The sequence below is a fragment of the Sarcophilus harrisii genome, chromosome 1 (assembly GCF_902635505.1).
Source record: "Sarcophilus harrisii chromosome 1, mSarHar1.11, whole genome shotgun sequence".
NCBI lineage: Eukaryota > Metazoa > Chordata > Mammalia > Dasyuromorphia > Dasyuridae > Sarcophilus > Sarcophilus harrisii.
This window is the reverse complement of record NC_045426.1, coordinates 93,205,474-93,225,812: the sequence shown is the minus strand read 5'-3', so window position 1 is coordinate 93,225,812 and position 20,339 is coordinate 93,205,474. Positions and strand designations below refer to the sequence as shown.

The window sequence follows — 20,339 nt, the reverse complement described above, 5'->3', positions numbered from 1 at the left end:
ACTATATTTTAAAGACTATATTTTAAACTTTGCTATTAAATGTCCCTTTCTTTTTGCCTGTTTTTACTTCCTTAAATGTGCTAATTTCTAAAGCACAAAACATAAAATTAGTATCACTAAATAAAATATGATGAAAAAATAACTAGAAATTGCTGGTTGAGATACAAAGACCTTATCAAACACAGGCAGTGTACATGGTCATTGGAGGTCTATTGTCTGCAAAGTTACATCTCATAATAAAGAAAGAATAGTATCTAATTTACACAGTTAAGTGAGAACAATTAAGAAATTCATGAATCAGCATCCTTTTTATATTTCTATGGTAAAGGATCATCACTTATTTCTTAATGGATTATTTGCCTGTTTAAGAAAGACCTTACACTGGGATTATGAGTTAGAACATGAAAGGACTAACAGATCTCTCCCAGATCTGATAAATGCCAGAGTTGTATGCCTCTTCATCTTTCCAGGTGACAATTAGATAATCTGATAAACTAATGTGTTAATAACCCTTAATGTGCTAATGGAAAACCCTAAATTTCTCTCTCTTCTCTCCTGGACAATATATGCATTTCAACAGTGATCTTCTGGAGAAAACTATTGTATGTTTTCTAATACAAAAAGAATGATTCTGAAGGAGGAAATTTAAAGACTTGTCAGAGAAGGGGCCAGGATGAAAGACTTGTAAATATAATTTACATATAGGAAAAGGGAGGAATTTTCTTTGTCCTTTAGTTCAAACCTTATAAAAACTATGTATCTAGGGCCAGCCCTGCTCACAGTAACTTATTGTTTGTCTTTAGAAATGCCTAGGGAAATAATTTCTGTGTCAGACATCTCCCCTAATCAGGCAAGTTTAACTATAATCATTTTAACAGGGATAACAAAACCATGATATGAAGTTCTTGAACATGATTTGTCTTTTATTTGAAATTCTAACTTTGGGAATATATTGAATTTGTGACACTTGTTGTAGCTGTTATTATTGCAAAAAACTGTTACAGAGAAGAAGTCAGAACTATACATAAAGAGAAGCATTGTGGGGATAGTAGGGAGATCTTTGGATTGGGAATCTAGAAATTTAGGTCCTAGTTATCACTCAGCTACTCATGAGTTAAGTGACATCTAGGACTCAGTTTCCACATCTATAAAAATGACAGAATTAAATTTAGTGATTTCCAAGAGTCTTTTCTAGCTCTAACATTCTATGAAATAAACAACAGAGGATATTTTTCTTTAGGTTGTAAGAAAGCATTTTCCATAATTTCATATCGTTTTTTAATTTTTAAAAATAGTTTCATTTTGAAAATTATGTTTAAAGTGAGAGTTGCAAGGAATATATAGGAATCTAACCCAAAAATCATAAAAATATAAAATTATTTGTGTATATGAAAACTAAAGCTTTCCCCTAAACCCCAGATCCAGAGATATTATCTGACTTTTACAACAGTGATATAAGCCACAAAGACAATGATTTTCTAATTAGTACAAATGTTAGTAAAAAAGTCAGAAACTTTTTCAATTCTTGGCACCCCCAGGAGATAGTTCTTTAGATTCAGTATTAAAACATTTGAGCTTATGGGTTTGCCTGCAAGCTATTGCTTGAAAACTTCGACCAGTGAGAATATAGACAGGCAAGGTAGGCTCTGATGGTAAGGCAAGTGAGCTAAACTGCATTTATCCTGTACTGATTTTCTTTTTGGCTAATTATAGTGGATGCAATTTGATTATGTGTTACATTTAATGTAAAATGTAGGCTCTCAACCACTCACTATAATTCAGGATTATTAATAAAAAGACCACCCCTAGGAAATCTTGAATTTTCAGCACAAATACATTTCATTTCACTGTTACCATGTCTTGCTTGAATGAATAAGCTAACCTTTCCTCTCAATCTATCTATGTGAACATTTCTATAGTACTTGCTATCATGGTATCCAAAGAAAAAGACCTTTCTAATATAATGGAAGCAATATTAAAATGTACTTTTAAGTATCACATAAAAATTCACAACATTCACACAAAGTGAGACATTTATTTCCTACATATATGCATTTCTCCTCTCTGTTGTTATTGATGAATGGGAAAAGACAAATGTACCAGCTCACAAAAAGATAGAAGGAAAATAACGTCAGGGAATTGAGCTGGTAGCTTAATTCAGATACCCTAGACAATTACTGGAGCCTTGCATCGATATTATTGTCATAGATAATGAGTAGAATCTATATCCTACCCTTTTTTTTTTTTTAATCTTCAATCTATTTCCCATAGCATAGTACTGTTATTCTAGGTTCCCAAGCTCTAGCTTTACCTAATTTAAAGTTCTGAACTCAACTCAAAACTACATAGTGTAAATTATAACCAGAAAGGATGACAATAGCTAGAGAAGTCATTTTTCCTGGTTGTAGTTCCATGCCTAGTGCATTGAACCCCGGAGGATTCAGAGATGCATTTTTAAAAAAAATAAAACCATATTCAACAACCCTCAGGTTAAAATCTCCCATAAGGTAGTAAAAGTAGTTCCTAAGGAGATAAAAATAGATGAAATAGCCCACAAGGAAGTATCTTAGGAGCTCTGGCTCTTAAAGCCTACAATTGTTATTATATATCTGGTGCCCAAAATACTCATAGTTGGATTCCAGGCCAATCAACCTGCAGGCAAAGTTAACTCAAACTGCCTCATATTTGATGCACAGATAATAGTACTAGTTGATAGTGTGGCAATTGTTGAAGTTAAGATCAATCTAATTCCACTAGCACCCTGACCCAAAATATGAATTAAAGGACTCATCTCTGCACTTGCTACATTGTTCTCCTTTAAAAGATGCTGCTTTTAGATTTAAAAGCAAATTTTTATAGATATAACATCAATTTTTTAACATTTAGAAAGATGCTAACTCCAAATTAGTAGATTATATATAGTTATTATAAACTATATCAGTAGTCCAAAGTAAAATGTTTTTAAAACAGAAATAAAAGTAAAATAACATTTCTTCTAGGATTGGCAAATACAGTTTCTCACCAAAAATTGAAACAAAACAAAACAAAATAAACAACCCTCCCCCACCAAAAAAAAAAAAAAAGAAAAAACCTTCCAATAACATTGTTTAGGATTGGGCAGGGTTAATTCCTACTTCTTCACATTTTCAAAATCCTTTTCTTCACTGGTTCCTTCCTTGTCACATACAAACTCCCAGGTTTCCCCCTCCCCACTTTGCTTGCTTCTGTTTTTGATGTCACTTTTTGAAGATCGCTTCAATCTTTTGTTTCATGATTCTTCTCTTTTTCACAGTTAGTTGAAGTCATTGCTCGATTTCATCACTTTCTACTCAGATCTTGGTACTATGGTCTTTGACACTAAAGCTTCTCCTTTCAGGCTTGTCAATGACCTTAACTACGGAATTCAGTGGGCTTTTCTAATTTTTAATCTACTTGGCTTCTTTGACATCATTGACCACATCATTTTCCTGGATATTTTCTCCTCATTTAGCTTCCATTATTATTTCTCCTCCTAACTGTTCAGCTGTTCCTACTTAATCTCCTTTATTAGAACAATGCATATCTCCTATCTACTATTTGGTGTCCCTTAAGATCTCTCTTGGGTCTTCTTTCTATATAATCTCTCTTGGTGCCCTCTTCAGCTCCTGTGGTCCAATTTTCAATGTTAAAAAGATTCAAAAATTTATCTATACTAATATAATTTCCCTAATGAACTCCTGTTCTGAATTTCCAGTGTCTTTCTGTACATTTCCATTTCGGTATCTGAATAGTATTTCTAACTCAATGTGTACAAGCTCAGCCTTCCTTGAAACTTGCCTAGTTATGTTTTTAGCAATACTAATCTTCCAGGTTCCCACTTTTGAAACCTAAAAGTCATCTTTGACTCTTTTCTATTTTATTCTAATTTGCCATATCAGGCCAATTACCAAATTTTCTCAATTTTACGTTCATATCTGTTTTATCTGGTCTCTTCATACATTCATAGCACCATCACCTTAATTCAGATTCTTATAACCTTTCATCAGATTACTGTTAGAGCCTTCTAATTGCTTTCCAGGCTTCCAGTTTCTCCCCAGTTCCAATCTCTCCTATATATTAGCTATTAAATTAATAATCCTAAAACATAAGCTTTAGCAAGTCACTCATACTAAATCAGAAACCTTCAGTAGCTACCTATTGCTTTTGGGATAAAATGCAACTTTCTTAACCTGATAGTTAAAACTCTCCACAATCTAGCTTTCATTGCTTCTTAATTGAAATAAACACTTCAACAAATATTTATTCAGCCCCTGGTGAATGCAAGGCACTTGGATATACAAAACCAAAAATGAAACATTCTTCATCCCAACAAACTTGTATCCCAGGGTTGAATTGTGTGGGATAAAACATGAACACAAATAACTGTAATGAAGTTACATGACTTATCCAACAGCATCAGTCTTAGATTAGCAGAGAATATGTGAAAGATTTTATTGGTATGAAAACAATATATCTTGGCAAGAATAATTGTTACCTGTTAATTAGCAAGAATAGGAGGTTACCTGTTTTATTCAGGGGATAATCAGGGAAACTGAGGCACAGCAGTAACACCTTCTAAGAATCAGTCAATTAACAAACAATAAGCATTTATTTAGGACCCACTGTAGGACCCTGGGCAAGTCACTTAACCTTGTTTACCTCAAGGTAAACCTCAAGGTTATTTTCTTGATTGCCCTAGTGGATCCTTAAAGTGTTCTTGAACCACTGTCTCTGGGGGTGTACCCTTTCTCAACCTGAGGGGATATCCTGAATCCTTCTGCCCTAATTTAACCACATGCTTTAAATTTCTTACTCCAGTTCAGTTTGTATCTATCTCAGTCATAAAAATTCCAAGTTAGGACTCTGCAAGTATGTTTCATTAAAGAAAAGTTGAAGAGGGCAGAAATCACTAACAACTTAGAGGATCAGTAGAGTCTTTATTGTCTCCCTCATTTGAATGTAAGGAGGGGTTATTTCATTCTTTGAACTCCTATAATCAAAACCTAGCAAAGTCTGGCACATAGTTGTTGTGGTTCAATTGTGTCTAATTTTCCATGACTCCATTTGGGGTTTTCCTGATAAAGATATTGGAGTGGTTGGCCATTTCCTTCTCTAGCTATCTTTACAGATAGAGAAACTGAGTTAAAGAAGGTTAAGTGACTTGCCCAGGGTCATACAGTAGGTCCTAAATAAATGTTTATTGTTTATTAATTGACTGATTCTTAGAAGTTGTTACTGCTGTGCCTCAGTTTCCCTGATTATCCCCTGAATAAAATTATTATAGCCTCACTCCTTTGTTTCTTAGGAATGGGGAAATTAGGTTAGAAAAGAGGCTCTGAAATATCATTGAGTCAAAAAACTCCAGGTATCTTATCTCCAATGCCTGCTGGGATAATTCTCCCTTCTTTGAGTATTGCCCTTAGCCTCATTGTCTCCTGCCCTCTGACCTTCTTATTTTGATCCCATCCTGTCAGGACTAAGTTATGATTCTTTTCCAGAATTATAGCTTGTCCCCCACCCAGTATCCTTGCCCTAACTATCTGCCTTTGTTTCCCCTAGCTATAAAAGTCTTCTGAATTAATTGCTCGCTGCTGAATGTTTTGAGACAAGAGTCCCATGAAGCTGGCTGGCCTCTGCTAGTCTAAAACTCTCCACATTAAATTATTAAAAACCAATCTCTGTCTTGCCTCAGTTTCTCTAGCATTACATTACCAGAGTGGAACTTTAAAAGGCATAGATTCTGAGAAAATACAATGAGAAAGTACAATCAAAACAAGGAAAATGTCTTATGCATATGCAAGAAAGTGAGAAATTGAATGGGTCCAGGGAACAGCTAGCCCATGTTAGCTTGAATACAAGGCTCATGAAGATAAGTCATATGAGATAAAGATGTGCAATGTGGAAAGTCTTACTTACTAAGCTAAAAGGATTTTATGACCCTGTGGAGTCATTAATAATTGTTAACCTAGGGATTCTATATTATTATGTTATATTATTATTATATTCTATATCATTCTCCTTGATGCACTCCATGTTATGGACCTAATTGGACTTTATGCTCTTCTCTGAATTAGACTTGCCAACTCAAATACATAGAATGCACTTTCTTCTCCTCTATCTTCAAAGTTCAACCCATTTGCTATCCCCTTTAGGAAGTGTTTCCTGATCCTCTAAGTTGTTAGTGCTTTTTCCATCATGAAGTACTTTTATTACTTTGTGCATACATTTTAATCCCCCAAAGAATAAAAGTTCCCTGAAGACAAGGACTACTTCAGTTTTGTCTTTTTATCCCCAGTGCCTAGAACAATGCTTTGCACGTAGTGTATGATGGATAAACATTTGTTTAATTTGAATTGAATTTTTAATGGTTAAAAAGTGCTTCTTTATACTTAGCTAAAATATGCTTCCTAGTAATTTCCATATTGCATTATGTCAAGTATTTAATATATGTAGATGTTATGTTTTGGGAGATGTGACTTTCTCATGTTAATCAGGGTAATTATAGTAATAGGCTCTAATGTACAAATTTTGAAAGGTACATGTCCTGAATTTAGTCAAATGACAAAGTTTACATTCTCCTTTGTCCCATGGTTAGGGGGTAATTTACTGTTATTAATTAATGAGAAAAAAGCAAATGTTCTACTTCATTGCGAGGGAGAGAATTACAGACCAGCTTTGAGTTTACTGGTTGCTTCATTCATAGACAACTTAGACAATTACTAGGGTCCTATATCCATTCCTTGGAAAAGGTGGGATAGAGAAGGTCAGATAGAGCCACCATGAGACATCTCATACACTGTCCATTCCCAACCTCTGTACTTTTAGCAATGCCAAGAGTGACCATGTTTTCAGTGTCATTAGATTTTTTTCCTTTTCCTTTTCTTTTCCAAACCAAGCCATAAGCCCTAGCAAATGTCCTTTGAAATATATTCCCTAGTTCTCAAATCCTTATTCATTCTTCATTCCTTTGGTCTTTGTCCTACTTGGAAAATACAAATGAATTCTGATGGGTGTTTGGTGGCACTTCTCCCCAATTTGGTGAATATTAAAGTCACTGAAAAGTAGCATTAAGTATGAAATAGAGAACCATTGCCAAGACATCAAAGCTCAGTTGACCAAAATGGGTTACATTACACCCAAAGTTATTGACAACTGACAAAGAACAGCCATTAGACTAGGGATGAAGTACATTATGAAAAAAGGGAGGAGATTAGTACACAAGGAATGGTGTGTGTGTGTGTGTGTGTGTGTGTGTGTACTAGTACAATGTTTTAATTTAAGGAAATATAGTTTAATGGAAACATTACTAGAGAAACAGAGAAACACTTTCCCATTGTCCTGATTTATTCTGATCCTGTGAAAAACCTCAATTCCTGATTGAGTGAGGTTCCTGGTGACTGCAGTGACTGCGTACTAATATCCTCATCTACAATCCTGGTTACCAACTTGGATTGTCGTTCAATTTCTGGTCCCATATGGAAATTCCTTTACCTGCATCTGGCATCAACAAGCAACCCTGGATAATGTTCTCATCATATGTGAATCTTATTAAGACTGCTCCCTCCCACATCTGGTGCCAGTTGTCTGCCTCAACCAAATTCACCTTTAAGGTTTAAGACTTTCCTCTCCAACCTCACTCTGAGTAACTCCCACAGAGATCTTTCCACTGTATGATGGTTCTGAGCTGCAGAATCTGTCTGTATTGTGTGTGTATGTGTGTGTGTGTAGGTGTAGGTGTCTTTTATTTTCCCCTGGTTACTGTTCCACATAATAATAAAACTCAAGATTGCACTAACTTCTCTAGTTAGTTTTCTATAAATTTTCTATAAATCTTAGATTTTTGCTTTAACCTGAGAATAAGACCAAATAAAGAAATTTTATATCTCTCAGCCTCAGTTTTTCATTTGTAAAATGAGGGGGAGAGAGAAAGAGAAAGGGATGTAGAAAGGGAGGGAAGAGAAAGAAAAAAGGAAGGAAAGAAGAAAGGAAACAAAAAAGGAAGGGAAGAAGAGAGGAAGGAAAGAAGGAATGGACAAAGAAAGAAAGAGAAGGAAAGAAATGATGATATATTTGTTAAGTGTTAACTATGTGTCAGGTACGTTGCTAAGTGCTGGGAATACCAATAAAAGCATGCTGAGAGGTTCCTGGCCATAAAAACTTGCATTCTAATGCAATAATAAAATACAAAAAAAGAATTGAATAGGGATAGAAGATACATATGCATACATTTGTGACAAGGCTAAATATGTCAAATGACTACCATAGAGGAATTAAATAAGATAAGGTCAGATCTGGCCTATCAAAGCCCATGGAGCTTCCAGAGGTGAAGTCCAATTTTATAGTGGGATAAGGACAGTATAGTTGGAGATGTTACTATAGTATTACCTTGATAGAATGTTAAGATGAAAGAAATAAAATAAGTCTAGAAAGTGCTGTGTAAGCCTAGAAGTGCTATTGTGATTCAGGGGATCTTATTCTCCTATCCCTAGGTTATATTATCTTTTCCTTGAATAATATTGCAGACAATAGAAAACTTCTATGGAAAACATTTGGACAAAAGCATTGAGGAAAACAGCTTAACTCTAAATGAGATTCAATGTTTTTCAAATGATAATGTGAACTAGTCTTTCTCCTATCTTTCTTGTGACAAGGAGATGGCCCTGGATTCTCAGAGACTATATGAGTGGGATTATGTTAGAAAGTCTTTTACTAGATTAAAGGAGGGAGAGGAGGGAAGATGCATTTATTAAACACCTACTTTATGCCAGGTATTGTGCTAAATTCTTTTACAAATATTATCTCATATATCCCTAACAATAACTTTGTATGATAGGTAATTATTATTTCCATTTTATAGTTAGAAAACTGAATCAACATTGAGACTGGACTTGAAATCAGATTTTCATGACTCCAAGCTCATACTCTGTCCACTGTCCACCTAGTTATTATGATAATTGTGGTCTTGGGCTAAAACAGTTGTCCAAAGTCCAGTCTAAATAAGTTCAAAGAATCTAGGAGCTGAGTAATGAAATTTTGAGTCACAGAAGGGCCATCTACTGCATAAATAAATTGTGGTTATCATCATTGGAAGGAATGTTCATACTGATGAAATTATACATCCTTGCGGGGCTGAATGATATTAACTGAGAGAGAATACACAACCTGGTCAGTGGTCTGAGACCTGAGATATCATTAAAATGAGATATGTAACTTAGTCTTGTAAAATAGGAAGCTTCTGTTACACCTAAGTGTCCAGAAATACTGCAAGGATTTCTGCTGGGGGATGCTGAGATCACTCTTCTGCATTAAAAAAAAAAAAAAAAAAAAAAAAAAAAAAAAGGTAAAAATTGAAAAATGGTCAAATCTGCAGCCTCAGCAACAAAAGAAAAGGGAATTATGTGCTAAATATGAATGCAGCTTCAAAATGTTTAGAGACATCCAAATAAGAAATAGTGGGAAAGGAAATAAGCTTCAGCATTAGTAAAAATAAACTTATAGGAGAAAAATCACAAATACCACCACCATGATTGATGCTGGAGTGAGGTTCAGGATAGTAGAAAACAATTGAGCCACAAATGGAGATCAACTCAGAAGGTAGTCAAGGAACCACTGGAAACAGGTGACTATACCTAGATCAAGGCAAAATCCCAGAGGTTCAAAATGATAAATGATTTGAAAGTAGTGGCTCCCCTAGCTCTTCTAAGATAGTAGCCATCTTCCAAAACCAAAAACAAATGCAGAAAAGTAAAATGTCAGGTTAGGAAATGTAATTTTATTGGATCATGGAATTTAGAAACAAAAGGGGCCTTAGAGATCACTGAGTCCAAACCCTGTTTGTATGTATGAGGAAACTGAGAGAGAAAAGCAACTTACTCACATGTTGGATGTTTTAGCATTTAGAGCTATATAATAACATTCTAATATTGTTTGTGAGTATGATTTTTAATACAGACACAAAAATAACAGATTTTATTCATTAAAAAATTTTAAAGTGACTTTAATAGTCACAATAGTAATTTTATTTATTATCAGACCTGTACAACATTTAAAAAATAAAAAACCAGTTTGTCATTTGTATACTAAAATTACAAAAAGAATGTGTGTTGGGAGAGAGGGAAAGGGAGGTGTGAACTTTTGAATAATAACTTTTTCCCTGGTAAGATTGATGGGCCAGATAGTACCACCCATATTTTAAAAATGAGAAAATCAAGTGCTAACTGACTTAATCATTGTTAAAGTGCTTAAAAGTCTTAAAAGCCACATTCAAATCCAGATTCCATACCTCTAAATTCACCATTCTTGTGCATTATGCGGGTATATGTCTCCAAAGAGAACATATCTTAAGCATGAGGGGGGATGTAGTAAACTACAGGAAAATAATTATGCAATTTTTTTGTTATATATTATAATCCAATTGGTGAAAACCAAATTATTTATTTTACTACTATCTTTAAACTAAATACATTGTAATCTTGCTATGCAACTGACTTTTTAAAATTTCACTTTATTTTTTTAATTAAAGATTTTTAATTTTCAAAACATATGCATGGATAATTTTTCAACATTAACCTTTGCAAAACCTTGTGTTCCAATTTTTCCTCCCCTTCCCCTCACTCCCTTCCCAAGATGCAAGTAATCCAGTATATGTTAAACATGGTAAAAGTATATGTTAAATCCAATATATGCATACATACTTATACAATTTTCTCACTACACAAGAAAAATCAAATCATAACAGAAAAAATGAGAAAGAAAATAAAATGCAAGCAAACAACAATAAGAGAAAATGCTATGTTGTGAGCTACACTCAATTCCCACAGTCCTCTCTCTGGATGTAGATGGCTCTCTTCATCACAAGACCATTGGAACTGGCCTGAATCATTTCATTGTTGAAAAGAGAGGTGTCCATCAGAATTGATCATGGTATATCTTGTTGTGCAAATGATTTTTTTAAATTCAAAGACAATTTTAAAAAGTGAAACTAAATTTCGAAAGCTTCTTCATGGAGGAGGGGTAAATTATATTCTTAAAGAAATGTAATGTGGATTTTATCTCCTATCTGGGTGCTTAAACATACATTTCTCTTCATCAAAACAAACATTTAAAATACCAGCCTGGTGAAGTGGATAGGAAGTTAGCCTGATAGTCATGAAGAGTTGTTTGGGATTCAAGTTCTATCCCAGACCAATTCTGATGAAATCAAAAGTTCTGTTAAAAAAAGAAGGAATCAAAGAAAGAAAGAAAGATTAAAGAAGACAAGAAAATAAAATTTAAAAAAGACAAGATGAAAAAGGAAAAGGGAAAAGAAGGGAAGGAAAGCCAGGGAAGGGAAGGGAAGGGGAGGAGAAGGAAAGAAAAGAAAGTTTTCAATGAAGGGTAAGTTCCTTTGAAATAATGACTATTTTTGTACATAACATTGTGTTGAAAATAGTAGATATTTAATAACTATTGAGTGTATGTTGTTTAAGGAATAAATACATTTTCTTGTTTTCCTTTACTCTTTAAAAACAAATAAGTTTATTACCAATAGAGTGTGCTTTAACACATGATGAGCAGCATATTAAAGTGGCAAAGAAACTAGACATGGGATCAAGAAAGACCTAGATTTGAATTCTGCCTTTGACACCTTTTAGTTCTGTGACCCCTGATTCCCCTTCATTAGTAAAATAGGGATAATTCTTGTAGAACCTACTTAGAATCATCTCAATGGTAATAGTTAGCATGGAGAAATGAAGTCTTAAAAAAGACAATAATTTTCTTCAGGTATTTGAAGTTCTGCCAGGTGGAAGAATGAGCAAACTTATTATGTTTGGCTCCAAAAGAGAATCAGGAGGAATGAGTGGATCCATTTACAAAGATCAAAGGAGGTAATATATCTAAAAGCCTTTATAAACGTAAAAAAAATTCCATCATTTTTGTTCATGTAGAATTTTAAATGTTTGTTCGCTTTCTTCACTCAAGGTGTCTTTACTTGCCCTTCATTTTCACCTTTAACATTATCCTTTTAATACTCCATTGATTAGTCAATAATACTTTTGGCTTACTTCCCATAAGCTTCTGAACCAGGAAGATCCGAGAGATGCTGAGCACAAAATGCAACTATCCAGCAGTTAGAGTTTTTCGTGAACTGATCCCTCCTTTGAGCTCATCAGGGATCTGATCTGTTTTCTAGAAGGGGTATTTAAAAAGGATTTTAGAATAAGTCAGCATATTCCTTTCTAATTCATTACTGAGGCACTCTAGATATAGGCTTTTAGGAGACAGACTTATTTATCTACTCCATTTAAATAAATGAAAATCTGGTTAATTGCTTCTTTCTTCTGACCATCTAAAAACTCTTACATTTTTAAATGTCTCTCTATATTTGACAGTCCTAGATTTTGCTTCTACAAAAAAAAAAAAAACCCTGCCCATATTAAGTGACAGGAATCTAATAAGAGGGATGTTGGTGTTTCAGTTAAAGATTCTATTTTATTTTAAAATAACTTGAGATTTGACATTTTTATTGGACTGCTTCAATAATTTTCTTTATCTTATCTCTACATAAGAAGCTGGGCACCATTAGCTTGCTGCCAAGCTAAGTGAATATTTGATGAAAGTACTTAATAATGGAGTGGGGCTGTCTTACATTTAGGTAAAATAAAATCTGGTAACTCACTGAAATGGATCGCCCTATGATTCTTTTACTCCATTTTCCTTTGAGTGAAACCATTGCTGGGTTTCATGGCAATAAACCTAGTTCTAGAGAAGATATCAAAGTATCATTCTTACTTCAGGTGGGCTTGTGGGGTTCACTTATAAAAAAGACTTTCAGCATGCTGAATAGACTTGAATTTTCTTTAAAAAGATTATCTCACTCATTAGCCTAAGGTCTAAGCCTTTCACAAGGACAACATGACATTCTTAAGTAGATTTCTAGAAGCAGTTTCTAGGATCCTATGAATCACCCATTTAGTGTGGTAGATTTATTCATTACCCAAATATTTTTATCAGTACTTTTTTTTTCAGTGCCACCTTAGAGAAAAGATCTTTACCAGTGAAGGAAAGGAGGTAATGGTTCAAGGAAGAGAAAAGATCAGAAAAGCCTGAAGATGGCATTTGAATTGCCTTGAAAACTAGAAGGTAGTCACTTTATAGACATGTCTGTCTATCTTTCTATATCACTGTAGATATGATTCTATTTTACAAATGAGGAAATTGAAGCTCAGATAGGTTAATTGATGCATCCATGATCACACAACTAGTAAGGAACTGAGCTTTGATCTTCTTGCCTCCAAATTATTCATTATTTCATTTGGTTTTCAATAGGGTTGGTTTTAGGAAAATTGAAGTAGGGCCTTAGGCCTTAGTGATCCCAGTTTGTGTATTTTGTTCCATTGTTTCAGTTGTGTTCAACTCTTCATAATCCCATTTGGGATTTTCTTGACACTTTCTAGAATGCTTTGTCATTTCCTTCTCTGGATCATTTTACAGATGAGGAAATTGAGGTAAACAAGGTTTAGTGAGTTGCCCAACTTTACATAGCTAGTAAGTGTCTAAGAGCAAATCTGAACTCAAAATCTTCCTAATTTCAGACCCAGAATTCTATCCATGGTGTCAACTAGCTGCCCTTATGGCACCCTAAATTTTTCATTATTTACCAATTCCCTAACTTTTCCATCCCTTCAAATATTCAGTATTTTGGGTGTTCTCATCTCAGGAAAGGAGCTTATTCATTTATTACAGGATAAATAATTGCTTCAGATTTGAAGTGCTACTTCTCCATAGGTCCATTCCTATATGGAAATAAAATTTGAAGCTAAGGGAATGAATCTTAGGTGGAAAATCAGTAGGAGTGGGAGGATTCAGAAAAAGAGTAAAATGAATTATTTTGTCCAAGCACTGGTTTTCTTTTTATCCCTGAATCTTGTCATATAGGTAGTTGTATATTTCCACTGTGTTTAAGAGCGATATCAACCCCTATTGATGAAGAAGGGCAATTGTGTTCCTATGTTGTTGACCTCAGAAATTCTTACATACATACATCTTTTTGCCACTAACTCCAAAGTTGGTGATCCATATATTTGCTTTAATAATTTAATTCTGAACAGACACAGACTCAATTCTATAGTAAGATGAATTTATTTTGGCTCCTTTGTAAAAAAAAACTTTTTTTTTCAGACTCCTGATTCTCTTCCCCATGCACAAGATGGCTTTAACATTTTACCTAGAAAAAATACACAATCCTAGAATGTGACATCTTGCAAATGATCAAAAGTAAAATAATAAATATTAGAACACATTTTATAGTATCCTGAGGGAAGTCAACCATTTTCATCTACAACCATTGATATCATAAATGAACAAAGTTGGACATATCCTGATTGAGCTGCAAGCTGTATTTGAGTGTTTAAGGAATGGACTTTCAAGAAGATTATTTAGTCATTCAGCTCAGAAAGGGGCTGAGTCATATCATCTCATTGCAATAAATCCACTGCAAGAAGGGACATGATAATAGCCTATAAGTATCTGATGGGCTTTCTTATGAAAGAGGTATATTCAAGTTGTTCTGCTTGGCTTTGTGGGCAAAAGAAAGAGCGGTTCTTTTTAACTTTAAAGAACCTAAGTTGGAGGAGAGACAAACTAGCAATAAATGAATGAAAAAAAACAAAGGAACAAACTAATGAATGAATGAATGAAACACCTTCCTAACAATTAGATCTTTCTAAATGATTCTAAATGGATTATCTCTGGAGATAGAGAGTCTCCCCCCCCCCCCTCACTTGAAGTGCTCAGGCAAATTCTGCCTGCAGAATGGTGGTCATGAAAAAGGAATTTTTCATTGAGTATAAGAGGAATCAGATCACATCTGAGCTCTTTCAGCTCAGTGATTCTCAATGAGCCTGTAAACTAACAATGCTTCTTTTTAAACATTAAGTTTAATGTTAGTGACTAAGACTTCAGAGATAATTAGATATCCTTTACTTCTAGACTGGAAACACTTTGAAGGCAGGAACCATCTGGATCTTTGTATGGCTCTAGTGGCAACTCTAGTACATAATTAAGACTTAATTTCTTCACATGTAAAATGAGGGGTTTGGGCCAGAAAATTTCTAAGATTCTATCTTTTGATTCTGTGACCACACCATTCTACTGGAACATCCCCCCCCCCCAAAAGCCTCTTTTTTGTTCTTATTCTTTTTGATTGTGCACAAAAGGTTGTTTAATTTGAAGGATTTCACGTGATTAATTATCTTCCCCATCCTCTCACTCATTGAAATTCTTCCATATTTTCTCACACCACCACATTATCCCATTTCTATTTCATTGTCTGTTTTCATTCTTGACATTACTCATTTTTCCTTTAACTTCTTGGCACCCACTGAAGTTAAATCTTTGGTCCTATTTTTTTTTTTTTACCCAGCCCCCCTTTTTCTTGCTTAATTAGCTTATTCACTCTCCCATCCTTAACTACTGTCACTATTTCCCCAAAAAATTCTATCTCTGGCCTCTTACTCAAAGTTTTGACTTCTATCAATCATTTCACCAACTGTCTTTAACATATGACAAATAAAATATCCCATGATCAACTGAAATTCAACATACTCAAAGCTAATATAGCTTTTTCAACCCCAAAATAATTTTGCTTCCTAATTATGATTATTTTTTAAAGTGACCTAGAAAATTCTCCTTCCTTTAACCATTTTTTGAATATTTAACAGTTTTTCTAAGCTCAAAATTCAACCTCTCTAGCAAGTCTTCCTGATTTCTCCAGACAGATTTCTAACATCACATAGCACTTTATCTCCTTAGGCTCTCATTATATTTTATTCAAAACCATAGTTGCTATATTTGTTGCATGTGTTTTATCATTCCTTCTAGAATATAAGATCCAAGAAGAGAAGGACCATATTTAATTATTTTCACATTACCAATCACAGTAATTTGCACATATTAAATAATTGCACCTAATAAATAATTAATGAATGATCAAATACTCTACAATTCTCAGTCACCCAGACAGGCAACTTAGGAGTTAGCTTTTATTTTTCTCTCTTTCATTTCCTACACTCAATGTGTCACCACCATTCCTTCATTAAAATGTTCTTTCCATTCCTATTTCTATCATTTTATAATTCATTCCTGATCAACTGTTTTGCCTTCAAAACATAGTGAAAAGAGCATCAATTTCAAAGTCAGAAAACCTGGGTACTTTTGTGACCTTGGGCAGTAAGTTCCTTCAGTTCTCTGGGTTTTAATTTCTTCATCTGCAAAATAAGGGATTTGAAATAGCAGTCCAGAGGTCCCTTCCATGTCTATTATCTCTTATTCTAAACCAGGGCATTATCACTTTATACTTATATTCCTGCAGCAGGTTCCATCTCTGTTTTTGTCCCTTCTCATCTCCCATTTATTCTATATATTACTGACATCATGCAAATTTTTCTGAAATTCTGCTTTTATATTGTCACTACTGTTTAAAAGAAAAAAAAACTTCATTATTGCCTAAAAGAGCATCAACACCGTCCTGGATTCAAGTTCCTTTGTAATGTGCCCTCTCTCCTTTAACCTCTCCAATGATATTTTATTCACTAATATCACTTCTCCTTTAGTCATGCAAGTATTTTCACTATTGCCCACACATAGAATGATCGTTCTTGCTTTGTTTCATGCTGTTCCCTCTACTAAGAAGAGAAGATACGGATTGTTTTTGTACCCCACAGAGCTTAACACAGGGCTTTGGACATAGAAGTTGGTTAATAAATGCTTGAATTAAAAGTCTTTAAGACTCAATTTAGGTTTGTTATTTTCGCTGAATTCTTCTGTCTTCATTAATTTCTGCTTTCTCTGAAATAAATGCCCACATATTACACAATTTTGTACTCCCTTATGCATTTCCCTGCTTTGCTTTCTGAGGGTTTCAGGTATGTGGATCTCATCTCTACAACTAATTTGCAAATATCTTCAGGATAGAGCTCCTCAGGAAGCCTAACACAAAGTTAGGCACATGCTACAAACAACTCTGGCTAGAAGGGACGAAAGTTTAATTGACAGATGAAGTAGGAGGAAATATGTTGAGTAGAAGAGAAAAACAGCCTGTGGGATGGAAAAAAAATCTTGATTTTTTTTCTTGCCAACCATAGCAAGAAAGATGTTGAAAATACTCACGAAAAATAAAAATGGACATATGTTGACAATTATTTTTAAATCCTCCCTCCTGCCCATCTCAAGCCAGAAGTCCCCCTGAAAAGGTTCTCTAGTTGTTTCTAAATACTTTAGGCTTCTGTGTTTGTAGATTCCTGAGAAATTTACAGTCTCAGTTATTTTTATGATACGCTATGTGCTTCTCTCTCTCTTTGTCTCTCTGTCTCTCTGTTTCTCTCTCTCTCACACAGAGAAAAGAGACAGACAGAGAGACAACAGAGACAGAGAGCTTTTTCAATCAAGGTTTCCTTCATGTGAGAATGATTTTTATTATTAGACCCCTCAGCATCTCTTCTTCAGTTCGATGAACATCAACTCCTCCTCAAGGGAAGTCATGAAAAAATGGAAAGGGTTTCCTCCTTCAGAGAACAGGAATTTCTTCTGTCAAACATCTCTTGTGCAAAGCACCAACTCTCCTCCATTCCTGGGTCTAAATATGCTATCTGATCTCAAGTTGGCTTAACTCTTTGGTTTTCCAATGACTACAATTCTTTACAAATACCATTTTTTAGGATTAAAAAACCCAATAAGCTTGTGTCTTCCCATTCTTCCTAATCTACCACATCAGTCCTTGGCTCAACAAAATAGAACTCATTGAAAGTAAGGAGCAAGTTTATTAAGTGACAGATGCTGAGATTTGATTGGCTCAACAAAGGTCAACACTAAATTCTGTATAGTCCAGATATGATCATTTAAATCCATTCTCAAAAAAATAGACGTGATCAATCTCTTCCTTTACCTCCTTGTTTTCCCTGGCCTCTATTCACAAGCTCAATCTCCCATGTTATTGAAATGACCCATTCCTCTTCCTTCTGCCAGGCAGCTTCTTCCCATTGTCCCAGTCCTGGAATGCGCTCTCTTCACACACTGACCCAATTTCTACGGTTTCAAAAAAAAAGGTATTGCCTCTGGACTTTCTTTCACTCTATAGTAGATATACACCTCTCTCCTCTCTCTCTCTCTCTCTCTCTCTCTCTCTCTCTCTCTCTCTCTCTCTCTCTCTCTCTCTCTCTCTCTCTCTCTCTCCTTCCCTACCCCCTCCTTTCAGGTGCCTCTTACATGTTAAGGAACTATTACCCTGACCCTTTCCCCTTGAACAGATGCCTAGAAGGTAAGTGCTTATCAAACAAACAGCGGGGGCTCAGAAAGGTGGTTGAGGGGGAACTGGTTCACCCACAAAGAAAAAGAAGAGACCGAGAATCCTCCTCCAAGATGTTCCACACGTGTGAGTGTCACAAACCCTGAAGCAGGGATAAAGCCACATCCTGCGTAGCAGAGGCTAGGGCTGCAGCATCAGGGACAGCGGCGGCGGCGGCAGGCAGCACACCTCTACCCCGGGAAGATGCAGGAGCCGGGTTCTCCAGGAAGGCGATCGAACCAAGCCTTTCCCTAAGTCATCCTTCACACCCGCTGCTGACCCGCGTCTCACCCTAGTAGCTTCTGACAGGGGCAAGGAGGGAGAAGACCCTCGGCGGCCCCTCTGGGACTGTCCGCCCAGCCCTGCGCCGCCCCGGGCACGCGCGCTAAGACCAGCCCAGGCGAGCGCTGCAGAAGGGGGCGGGAAGTTGGGGAGGTGCCAGGCAGGAGGAAAATCAGAGCCAGCCACTTGTCCCGCGGGGATCTCCGGAGAAACCCGGACCCTCCACCCAGGCAGGCGAAAGTGCGACGGGAATCATCTGGCTACCTGGGGCAGCGCGCACACGCGAGTGCCCGAGATGCGCGTGCACTCACACACACGCGCACACACACAGCCACACCAGCACCCACAGCCACGGATTCTCATCTCACATTCACGCACCACACACTATAGATCGCAAACGAACCCAGCCGCCTGCGTGGGTGAGAAAGGGAGAGTTGGGAAGGAAAAGTGAAGCCTTCCAGCCTTCTTTGTTTGCACATTTCCTCAAATAAGAGGGGGGGAAAAGTTTATGGGCATTTTAGGGAAAGAAACCCCATAGTTTCCCCTGTCAGGCGGAGACATTTCGGAAACCAAAGCATCTTCCCCCTCCCCTTTTTTCCCTCCCTCATATCGCAAGGACCTGAGTCTCCATGCCCATCCCCTCTCTGCTCTAAGAGCGCTACACTGTGGGGTTGCCACCTTTCGCCCGTCCGCATCTACCACCCTCCCGCAGGCATGCAGCCTCCCACTGCCAGCTGCCCCGAAACGCGCTGCCGCCGCGGCATCCCGAGAGAGCGGCCGGTGGCCGGCGCGGCTCGGCTCATTGTGCCCGGTGCTCACCTCCAACCTCCAGCTGCGGATCCCTCCTGCTCCCTGTTCCCTCACACAGCTGTCCGGCTAAGAGTAGCAAGATCCATTCAGGCTGTTGGCCAGGGACACAGTCCTCACCCAATGCATATCCCGCGTGTGTATGCAAGTGTGCAAGTGTGCGAGTATGTGTGTCTGCGTGTGTGTGTGACTGATGAGAGAGAGAGAGAAAGGGAGGGGGGTCTGGAATATGACGGAGGTGGGTGGTTGATTGCAATTATTCCTCCTCCATCATCCCTCTCTCTTCCTCCTCACGGTTCTTTTTGCACAAGCTCCAGATTTCAGGATCTCCCGTTTGTTTAATAAAAGGAATAGAGGGAAAGGCTGGTGGGGAAGGGGTTAGGGGAGGGGGGGGAGGGAGGAGGGCTGCGCATGCTCAGAGGAAGGACACTAAGTGTTCACTCAGGCAGAGAAAGCGAGAGTTGGAGCACAAGCTGCACCCGGAGCGGGGGTTCCCTCTGAGGCCTTTGGAGGTCAATAGGGGAAGTACCTCTGTAAGTGAATGTGTGAAGGAGGATGTGTGCGACCATAACAGGTGTGTGCAGAATATCAGAGGCCGTGTTGTGTTACCACTACAAGTAGACAAGTGTGTGGGACGACTTAGTACTTAGAGTGAGTTGTGTTTGCATGGGACCATTATTAGACTTGAGGTTGTATGTGTGAGAGGGAGGGGACAGAGAAGAAGGAAGAAGAAGAAGGAGCAGGAGGAAAAGGAGGAGGAGGAAGAAGAGGAGGAGGAGGAGGAAGAGGAGGAGGAGGAAGAAGAGGAGGAGGAGGAGGAGAAGGAGAAGGAGAAGAGAATGAAGGTGCAGCAAAGGGAGAGAGACAGAAAATGAACAGAGAGAAAGAGAGAGGATCCTATACAGAGGGA

At 36.8% G+C, this 20,339-nt stretch overlaps 1 protein-coding gene across 1 annotated transcript in view; it reads right to left on the bottom strand.

The window, feature by feature from the left end:
• PLPPR1 (phospholipid phosphatase related 1) overlaps positions 1-19,808 on the bottom strand; it is a 339,917-nt gene extending 320,109 nt beyond the window's left edge. The window contains exon 1 of the mRNA XM_031961253.1: positions 19,442-19,808. The gene's annotated coding sequence lies outside the window, so the exon portion shown is untranslated. The remainder of the gene's footprint in view (positions 1-19,441) is intronic.
• Positions 19,809-20,339: the final 531 nt, after the last annotated feature.